The sequence below is a fragment of the Dreissena polymorpha genome, unplaced genomic scaffold (genome assembly GCF_020536995.1).
Source record: "Dreissena polymorpha isolate Duluth1 unplaced genomic scaffold, UMN_Dpol_1.0 chrUn001, whole genome shotgun sequence".
Classification (NCBI taxonomy): Eukaryota; Metazoa; Mollusca; class Bivalvia; order Myida; family Dreissenidae; genus Dreissena; species Dreissena polymorpha.
This window is the reverse complement of record NW_026273315.1, coordinates 853885-865129: the sequence shown is the minus strand read 5'-3', so window position 1 is coordinate 865129 and position 11245 is coordinate 853885.

Here is an 11245-nt window from a genome sequence, read left to right as displayed (position 1 = left end):
ACTGAGGGTGTATATCCCATACACCATCAGTTACTAACAGTGTAACTAATAATACACACGTTTGCAAACTTGTGTTTAAATCACTATAACACATGCCTGAATATATTATTAAAACATAATTAGAAAAACATGCTAAATAATCCAGCCACATAGTCAACTTTAAAAAATTGATTTTAAAGTTACAAATTTCCATTAAAATACCTCATCCAGATTTTACTTAACATTGCTTTCCTCCATTAATGCAAAAACGTTTCTTCAGTTTCATGCAATTGTTATAATATGCATTGAGAAAAAAATATTAATGTATTCTGGGAATGTACATACATTTACAAGTATAAGAATGACAATACAAACTTGATTTTCTATAAGTTAGAAAGGCAAAAAATGTGAACGAAATTTACAATTATATATTTCTGTAATTTCACCATTACGTATTCATATAATGAACGCGTTATCAACTCCGCAGTGCTATTGGCAAACTATTTTATCTTTAAATGTAATCAGGAAAAATCAACACCACAACTAGATGCTTTGTATTATTTTTATAACAGAATTAAACTTCAGGGAATAATCGTGATCACTTAAATAAATGTCATATATTTCAAACACGTCGGAAGCATGTTATTAATAAGAACATCCGCCTTAAGGCAGCACACATTCCATTTTTATTCTGTTTATTGGTGTATTCGAATCTTTATCAGAACCTACAGTTCTTTTCTGTCATGCTATTCCTTTGTTGTTTGCTGTTCATCTTTAAATCATTAATGGAATAGACACTGATTAAAATAGTTTTCTTATACCAATAATATTCTTCAAATAAAAATGTACAATATTTAATATCGAAACAATTCGAGGAACACACATACTCATTTTGTGTATTTTTATGTTTAATGCAAAATATATTATGTTTGAGATGAAACAAACATAAATAACAAAAAAATGTACTTTGAGGTGAAATACCCAAATGGGCGTACACGATACGCTAAAAGATCAAAATTCACACATCATCTTATCTCAGATGGTAAGGTCTCAATTGGTAAGGTTACATGTCATATTAGAACATAATATAGCTCGTCCGGACGGTAATTTCCTATTTACTTATAATGTTTTTCGTGTAATATCTTTGTCTGTCGCTTAAAGGTAACTGTCGTACATAAGGTCTCTTCTAAAATTATGCGCAATATCCACTTTAAAGAGATCTTTTCACGTTTTGGTAAATTGACAAAATTGAAAAAAGTTGTTACAGATTCGCAAATTTTCGTTTTAATTATGATATTTGTGAGGAAATGGTAATACTGAACATTTACCATGGTCTAATATAGCCATTATATGCATCTTTTGACGATTTTAAAACCTGAAAATTATAAAGCGTTGTAACGCGAAACGATTTAATAATTTGGAGAGTTCTGTTGTTGTCGTTTAATTTTGTGAAACTACGAAGATTGCTTATATAAAGTATAAAGTCGCCTGTATATAATTGGCAGAATTGCCGAGCGGTCTAATTGTTTTTTACTCCAGGATTCCGGGGGTCACTGGTTCGAGCCCTGCTGCGGGCTACTTTTTTTCCCTTTTTTTAAGTTAATTCTTGATTGTTTACTGGAGCTTTTAAGATCCAATGTTTAAATTTATCAATATAAAGCATTTAATGACAAACTTCAAAACATGCCAAAATCTGTGAAAAGGCCAATTTAAAGCGAATGTAACATCATTCAAATGACATTTTACATATAAGATGTCCTTCCTATGAGCATGTTTGATAGAAACAATGTAAACTTTTAAATTTTCTTCATCCAGACAATGTCGCCTGGCCATGACGCATTTTACGTGTAATGTAACCTAGAATCGGGATTGTCTGACCTGTGCGGCAGCATGTTATGTCTGTTCATGAACGATATTATATTGTTCGCACTTTCAACATTTTTTCTGTGAGCATTTCATTCCAGCAGGACATATCTCACATCTATTTAGTTGAAAAACTCTTCGCCACATTTCAGCGCGTTCCATTGGTATGTCTCTATATCCAGCTTCATAAAGATGGGCCGTTTGCTTGAGAACGGAATTAGGTGGTCTAACGTCACTGCTAGCGATCGATGCAGTTCGTCGACGTTTTCTTTACCTTCGTCAGGTTTCACATACGTTCCACCGACGTTGCCGACGTACTCATGCAACATTATATTAACCACTTTATCACCTACGGCGTTCCAAAGTAACCTCGTGTTTTCTGTTAAGAAACCGGTACGTAACGACCTCGACAAAAGCATGAGATTTTTCTTCAAAGGATCCACCGCTACGACCCTATGACCCACTTTTGCAGCAAGGACCGTGAATACACCGATGTTGCAACCTATGTCAAACAATTCCATGCCTTTGTTTGCACCTAAGATTCAATGCAGCATCCTCGTATGGTCGCCTTCCCATGTGCCGGAGCTCAAAATAGACGCAGAGATGAAATGATCCGTCTGGCGGTCATACACGCATATTGGAGACGTTATTGTGTTGGATATTCGCAGGGGAGTAAACGTGGCTTGATTAGCAAACGATTTTAGCTGCTCACTTTCCTGTTCCGAATTGAATACCCGAACTAAGCGCGTTTGTATTTTTACTATTACAGATACATTAGTTGTAACTGCACTGTATTCGGAGATTGCGAGTTGTTGATCCGGTACACTCAAATCACCCTTCATATATCCTGATCTGAGGAAGTAACTTTGCACGGGATTGCTCCCCATCATGAAACCACCACCAAACAAACGCATATGCATCCCACGGCGATGACAATGACGGACATTTGTTGAACTTGCGCCATATCAGTTATCTGCAATGAAACAAATTGTGTTTTTTAGATAAAACAACTTTTTTTCTTCCGGTATTTTAGTTGATTTGTCCCTTGTTGACTATGCCTATGCTTTATTTAAATACCACAGGAGCCGGTTGGGACTGGTGTATGTTCCATTCCCTTACATATTGGATCCGGCTGTAATGTCTTTGGTACTTCCATTACCATTTAGATATTTTATTATTATTGTCACAATATTTGTATTTTTAACTTTGTTCAACAACTCAAACAGATCAACGTTAAAGAGTGTTATTGATCTTTGAATTCTAAATTTAGATATACAAACTAAACACTTAAATACTTCATTGAAAGAGATGTGACTACTTTATGTTAACTAGTAACATTTATATATATATATTTTAATTATAAATACTGTGTAATTCTACATCGCCAATTGATCAAGTAACAAAAGTATTGTATTATTAACTATTTCACTTACACCATGTTATACATATCTGCATGTTGTATACTTATGGTACAACTATAAATTTAGCTTTTGATCTGAATTTCTGTTTCAAAACTCATGTCTGATAAATTATTTGCGCTAACTTTGGACCAGAGAAAAAACCCGCGTCGGCAACCGTAAAATGAAGTTTGGCCGAAAATATTGCACGTTGTATTTAAGGTATTACATCTGTAACATTATCAATATCATTAACGATCAAAAATGCCTCGTTAATCCCGACGTTACCTTAATACTAATTCGCTCGGTCGCGGTTTACGATAGTACGTGGACCATGCCGAATTAGCTACGAAATAAAAAAAAATACCGTTGCTCTGTATTAGTTTAAACTTATTTTATTTCAAGAAGAATCATATTATATACAAAGTATGCATACATCGTTACAACTGATTTACGTGTTCCGAAAATGGATAAGAACGAAAGACCAAGTATTGTATAGTTCTTCTCCGTACACTGTTTTTGCAGGATTGTAGCTTTATGATTTATTTTTTAGTAAACAAACTATAAGGCATTTAAACAAAAGACGGAAATTTGTAATATAGAAGGAAAAAATTTAAATAAAAAAAAAATCGGTAATACAATAAGAAGTAACGAAAAAAGACAGTGAGACAAGAATCGGACGAAGGAAGCTAATGAAACGTTCCGATATAGTGTGGAACACAGATGTTTGTAAGGTTGCTTTGTGTTATTTTGTATTGTTTGTTAATTTGTAGATTTTATGTTTTGATGTGACAGAAAAGTAGGTATCAAAGCGTGTACTATGCTTAATATACGCTTGGACTGCATCAAAGTTACGAGTGTTTTTCTCAAAGTCAATACTTTTATCTCCATACAATAATGTGTTTAGATATGTAGGTGCCAAAGGGTAATTGAATCGATTAGAACTTCTCGTTGATGCCTGAAACGGTCGCATTCTAGAAAATAATGATATACGTTTTCGATAGCTCCACACCTACATAAGGGTTACTGAATTATATTGCACATTTAAAGGTCTTGATTTAATGAATTACAATGGGTTCTGGTTCTAGAATGGAGCATTTGTTGTCGTCTTTCGCCATAGTAGTATAGTAAATTAGGTTTACTAGTATCGCTAGAAAGAAGCATTTTAAACGATTGAAAAGAATCAGAATTACGTGTTTCTAATAGGAGATTGTTCCATTCTTTTATTGCGGAGGGTACGAACGAGTTTGAATATGAGCTAGTGCGAGGTGTCACATGTCTAATGTTTGATCCATTACGTAATGGATACGAGCTTTTGTTTTGGACTGTGACAGGAACTTAAGATATAAGGTACGCCGGTGAAAGGTTTTTAGTAATTTTGTACATGAGAATAAGTTTATGATTTCGGCGCCTTCCATTTAGTTTCTCCCACCTAACTTCTTTGTATAGCTAGTTTATAGAGACAAGTTTGGTACAGCCCGATGCAATTCGCGCAGCTTCAGTTTTAATTTATTCTAAATCATCGCTTCTCAAATTGGCAGCAATTGTCAAATACAACATCAAACTATTCAAGTGTGGGTCTTATAATGAGCAGTATATGACTTCCAACGCTTTCCTGGCAAGAGTATGTTTAAGTCGACGCACAATATTTAGCCGTTTCTTTGCTTCGTCCTTTATATGTGCAATATGTTCGTGTCATGAGCAGTCATTAGTCAAGTGGAGTCCTAAGTGTTTATGAACACACACTTCAGGAATAGTTACGTTTTGCACTGTCAGAGGATGATGAATCGGCTTGTTTAGTTTTCGAGATATGATGAGAGATTCTGATTTATATGGATTAAATGTTACCAGCCATTGTTGAGCCAACGTATTTATACGGTCAATATCAGCTTGCATTAAGGTTGCTGTCTGATCAGGAAAATTGACAAGCATATACAGGCTTGTATCGTCTGCAAAAGGATATACACATGAGTGGATATTCTGTACAATGTCATGTATGAATATTAAAAAAACATTAGCGGTCCAATAATAGATCCCAATGGAACACCGGCAGATATCTTTGCAAAACTTGATTCAACCCCTGGAAGAACCACCTTCTGTTTTCTGTCAGACTGATAGTTAGATATCCATTTTAACAAGTGCCCACGTATGCCAGCGCAGTGAAGTTTGTATAGAAGTCCCTTACGCCAAACTTTATCGAAAGCCTTACTTATATCAAAGAAGACAATTCTTACTTCGAGGCCATGTTCCAGGGCTTTACAGAATTTGTCATACATGTAAGTTAATTGATTAACGGCAGAGTACCCTGGGATGAAATCAAACTGAGATTGGGTGAAGAAAGAGTTTCCATGTAAGTAGTTGAAAATGAGGTTATAGAGTATCCTCTCAAAAAACCTTTTCAAGGGTATTTAACAGAGATATAGGTCGATAGTTAGATAGCAAAGATGGATCGCCTTTTTTAAAAACTGCACATGCATTTGCTTTTTTCTGGCATTTCACATTTGGACAGACTAGCATTTAGAAGATTACAAATCGGGATGTTTAACTGTTCCATACATTCGAGTAAAATTCGATTGTCTATTAATTCAGGACCAGAGGCTTTCCCCAATTGCAAATTAATAGAGGCGTTTAATGCTTCATTAGGCATTATAGTAATTTAGTTTATTGTATGTAAAGACGTATTATTGCTTGATGGAAGTACGTGATTATTATCGTTAATATGAGATTGAGATACAAAGTATTCATTTGGCATATTGGCCTTATCTGTTTCATCAGTGATAAGATCGTTCGTTCTATCGTCACGGAGTGATAATATTATTTTAAGATCTTGGGGAAAAATAAAATTTCTCAGAATTCAACCAATCTTTTGTTTTGGCATCTCGGACAAGAGAAACAACTTGATTACGAACAATTCGAAAGGTTCCCAATGAGTACCAGAGTTAAAAATTTTGGCTTTGTGATACAAACGTTTTCGTTTACGTATTGCGGACTTAATCACATGAATCATCCACGGGGTATCACCTGTTCTAATACAAACATTTTTATTCGGAATAGACTTTAAAACAGCATCATATATAGCGTGCGTAACATTTTGTTTGGATATTTAAATATCCTCATCTACTAGCTGTTCCAATTGTACGCCTGCGATTATTGTTCGCAATTGGTCATAGTTACCTTGGTCATAACGTCATATATGTCTACTAAATGTTTTGCGAACAGGGTTATTGTGTATAACTATACCAAAAACTGGACGATGAAAGCGTATGTTTTACTTAAGAAACGGTTTGCCAGTACAAAGATGAAATGATTGAATCGGGATTACTAGCAAATATGAGGTCAATCACTGTTTTCGAATATTCTGTGAAATGCGTTGGGTCATTTATGATCTGTGTTAGATTGTTTTGTGCACATAATCCGTCATTTCTACGTCTTGAACGTAACGCGTCTGTGTTTAAAGCCTCTATCTATAACGCTAAAAATCAACGAAAATTTCGTAAAGTATTTCGTAAAATAAAGTTAACACCTAAACAATCAGTGCCCCTTATAGTAATACGCACAATTTCAACGCTAGATGTGGTATGATTACATAGATTTTTGTAGATACAAAATGCTCGTTTTTATTATCCCCGCCGAAATTTTTTTGGAGGGGATATAGTAATTGGTCCCGTCCGTCTGTCCGTCCGTCTGTCCGTCCGTCCGAAACTTTGTCCGGAGCATAACTCCAAATCTATTAAATCGATTTACTTTAAACTTAGAATATAAACAGATGGCAACTAGGAGAAGTGCAGTGACCAAGAACCATAACTCTATCTACCTTTGTTTTTGAATTATCTCCCCTTTTATATAACTTTAAAGTAAATTTTTGTCCGGAGCATAACTCTAAATCTACTAAAGGGATTTATTTGAAACTTGAAACATAAACAGATGGCAACTAGGAGAAGTGCAGTGACCAAGAACCATAACTCTATCTACCTTAGTTTTTGAATTATCACCACTTTTATATAATTTAAAAGTAAATTTTTGTCCGGAGCATAACTCTAAATCTACTGAATGGATTTACTTGAAACTTTAAATATAAACAGATGGCAAGTAGGAGAAGTGCATTGACTAAGAACCATAACTATATCTACCTTAGTTGTTTAATTATCTCCCCTTTTATATAATTTCAAAGTAAATTTTTGTCCGGGGCATAACTCAAAATCTACTGAAGGGATTTACTTGAAACTTGAAATATAAACAGATGACAAGTAGGAAAAGTGCAGTGACTAAGAACCATAACTTTATCTACCTTAGTGTTTGAATTATCTCCCTTTTTTAATTTCAAAGTAATTTTTTGTCCGGAACATAACTCTAAATCTACTGAAGGGATTTACTTGAAACTTTAAATATAAACAGATGGCAAGTAGGAAAAGTGCAGTGACTAAGAACCATAACACTATCTACCTTAGTTTTTGAATTATCTCCCTTTTTTTAATTACAAAGTAAATATTTGTCCGGAGCATCACTCTAAATCTACTGAAGGGATTTACTTGAAACTAGAAATATAAACAGATGGCAACTAGGAGAATTGCAGTGAACATGAACCATAACTCTTTCAGCCATAGTTTTTGAATTATCTCCCTTTATTTGTATAACAAATATTATTCTACTCTCTAAAACAAATGTTGTCATACAGGCAAACACATTTCGGCGGGGATTTGGCACTACTGTGACAAGCTCTTGTTTATTTGCGACAAAATTAATTCCATTTTAATTTCCCGCGAATATATCTATTCATACGACAAACGAACACTAAAATAGTACCATGTAAGTGTTCGTGTGTCGAATGAAAAGATATCGTTGCGGGAAATTAAAATGGAATTAAATATGCAAAACAATAAAAGAAACGAGCATTTTTTATCTACAAACATCTACTTTACCAGACCACATCTGGCGTTGAAATTTCGGCAATTGCCATAAGGAACACTGATTTTTAATTGTTTAACTTTAGTTTACGAACTATTGTACGAAATTGTAGTTGATTTTGAGTAGTAATGAGTCTTTAAATTTAAATCACCAGTAATAATATTATCGTGTATACCAGTGTCAGTCGCTAATCAAAAAGAGGTTTCTATTTATTTAAAGTAAAAGGTATCGGAGTTTGATGGACGTTAGACTACTCCAAATAATACTGAGTTTTTTATTGCATATTTTTTTTCAATCCATACACATTCTAATGCGTATGGTTCAAGATCATGTCTAGGTGTGTATGTTAGTGTTTCATGTAAATATATTGCTACCCCACCGTGCGGATCAAGCGGTCTATCCTTTCGGATTGGTGACTGATAACCATGGAAACAGATATCATTCGAAGGCGTCTCTCTACTAAGCCACGTTTCAGAAAACGCTGACATCAAATGAATTCAAACTTGAGTTAAGAAGATCAGTTTTGTTGGAAATACTTTGTACGTTTTAGTGGACAAATGATAACATGTTTTGCGCGGAATTTACTAGACTCTCTCCGAATAGCTCGAACTTGAGTAAGAATTATTGCAAGTTTAGGCAAATGAAGGGTCAGGGTTTGGATGTACGTCACCGGCTCGTGATACGATTATATGTAAACAGAGACCACAAGATATCACGCACAAATATGCGTATCAATTGAGACGACAACCTCGTATTGGTTTGCAAGTTAGTGCTTTTCACATACGTATAGGAATGATGTTCGATAAATGTAGCTTTGTCATTAATTATTGTAATATGGTACTTCACCGATATTAACGATAAGTCATTCACAAAAATACAACGGACGAAACACATGTGTTTGAGCAAAGGGAATGTAGTTCGTATTTTATGACATGACAACGTTTATTGGGTGAGAGTTATGTTTGTTCATTATGAAATTGTGCTGAAGAGGATAAGAAAGGGCTGAACAGTTGTCAATTTGCGTTTTTAGTGTACGAGTATATTTTTACATGATATCTGTGGTCACCTAGGTATTTGTCGCATGTGAAAGTTTAAGTAGGGTTAAGGATGAAACAGTAGAAAAAAGAAAGAGCTAAAAAGATACATATTATAGTGTGTATATGGAAGCTAGGCATCGCCGAGCTACGGATATGGTTTTAGAAAGCAATCGTGCAAGAATATGCAGCTAAAGGATGTAGAACTCTATATGTTAAGATAAAGATCTCAACAAAAATGCAGTATTAATTGCAAAATATAAGTAAACATACATCGTTTTTCAATGATGAGCAGCAAATATTTTCAAGAAAGGGAATATACATAGTTTTACACCCACGCCGAATTAAGATTTCAATTAACAGTATCCAGATTAAGTTTGCAAATCCAGATTATTTTCAAACTTATTTTTTTTATTTATTGAACAATTGTAATGAACGTTTGCATATGTGTAGGGGGCATTGAGTACATACATATAATTGAAAAAAAAAAGGTTTAAATGTTTTTGGAAAGTAGAGTTATTTGATGATTAAGTTGCCAATTCCCGTGGGATCCCAACGGGGTTTTTGCTCTCCGTTAAGAATTTCAATTCACCCAAGGGAGTTTTTTCCAGACGGGAGAATTTTTCCTATATTTTACAAAAAAAGGAATTTAAATATTATGCTTTGTTTACTGTTTCAATGTTTACAATTACACATGCTTAAGTCATAATTGTAAGAAACAGGTACTTAAATAAGAAAATGAAGTATTTGTAGATTTTCTTTACCCGTGGGATTTTGACGGGGGCCCCCGCCAAACTCCCATTTCCATTAAACTCCCGAGGGTGGTTTGACAGGTTCCCCGTGAGAGGTTTGACGGGGACCCCATCAAACCCCTATTTTCAATGAACTCCAGTGGGAGTTTAACGGGCCCCCCCCCCCCGCCCATTTACAAAGTAATCCCGTGGGTGTTTGATGGGGCCTCCCATATAACTTAAATACAAATAAAACACCTTTTTGAGTAATCATATATGTATGTTAAATTCAAAATACAGTAAACATCAGTGTAATCAATAAAATACAATATCAATTTTAGACATTTTCCAGCTTCCTATATTCAATATTTTGCTGTCTAGCGCTACTGTGTTTAAGTTATTTAGTTCGCCTATTATCTTTTTTCAAATAATTGATTTTCAATAATAATCTTCTATATAATATACAATATTATGTATATTGTTTCATTTCATGGCCGTAAAACCAGAAATAAAACAAAAATTTGTCCATATAGAATTACATTGTTGTTCAACAATATTTTTGAGCTAATGCTATATGGTAGCCATATGCCTTATGTAATTAACATTGACAAGTTTATGTTAAAATCTGTTTATCTAGTCAAATCATTGGCTTGCAATATATTGACTATTTTAAGGTCACGAAAATATGTGACAACCAGATTGATTTTTAACAAGATCGTTGCACCAGCCCCATGCGAGTACCAGTACTTGCTGCTCTGACAAACGTTTGTCCAAGATTCATGTTAAAATTCATCATGTCTGTGGACGAACATGTTGTCATAGTTCATAAATATCCACACATAACACTGACAATTACACTGTAAATTACAGGAAACAGTTTGGATTGAATGGCAATAATCCACTTGTATAATCGAATATTTTTTTTTGTATTTTACGTATTTACTAAAATAAACATTTTGTTGGTCAAATTAAAAAAAAATCCATTAATTGAACAATCATGAAATTATTCACAAACTTAAGTGCAATTCAGTGTCGTTACAGTATTGTAGATCTAGTCAAGATCTAGTCACAGGATCTAGTCCCCCCCCCCGGACCCTACCCCCCCCCCGAGCTTTCCCCAGGGGTTCCAGATTGTTAAATGTACACGTATTGTGTCTGGTTTGACTTTTCAACAACGAACATTGACAAAAAACACAGTTAGAAAAAATACCTCTCGTATTTGTATTATATATACACTATATAATACTTATACGAGGGGTATTTTTGTCAGTATTTGTTGTTGTAAAGTCAAACCAGACACAATACGTGTACTTTTAACAATCTGGAACCCCTGGTG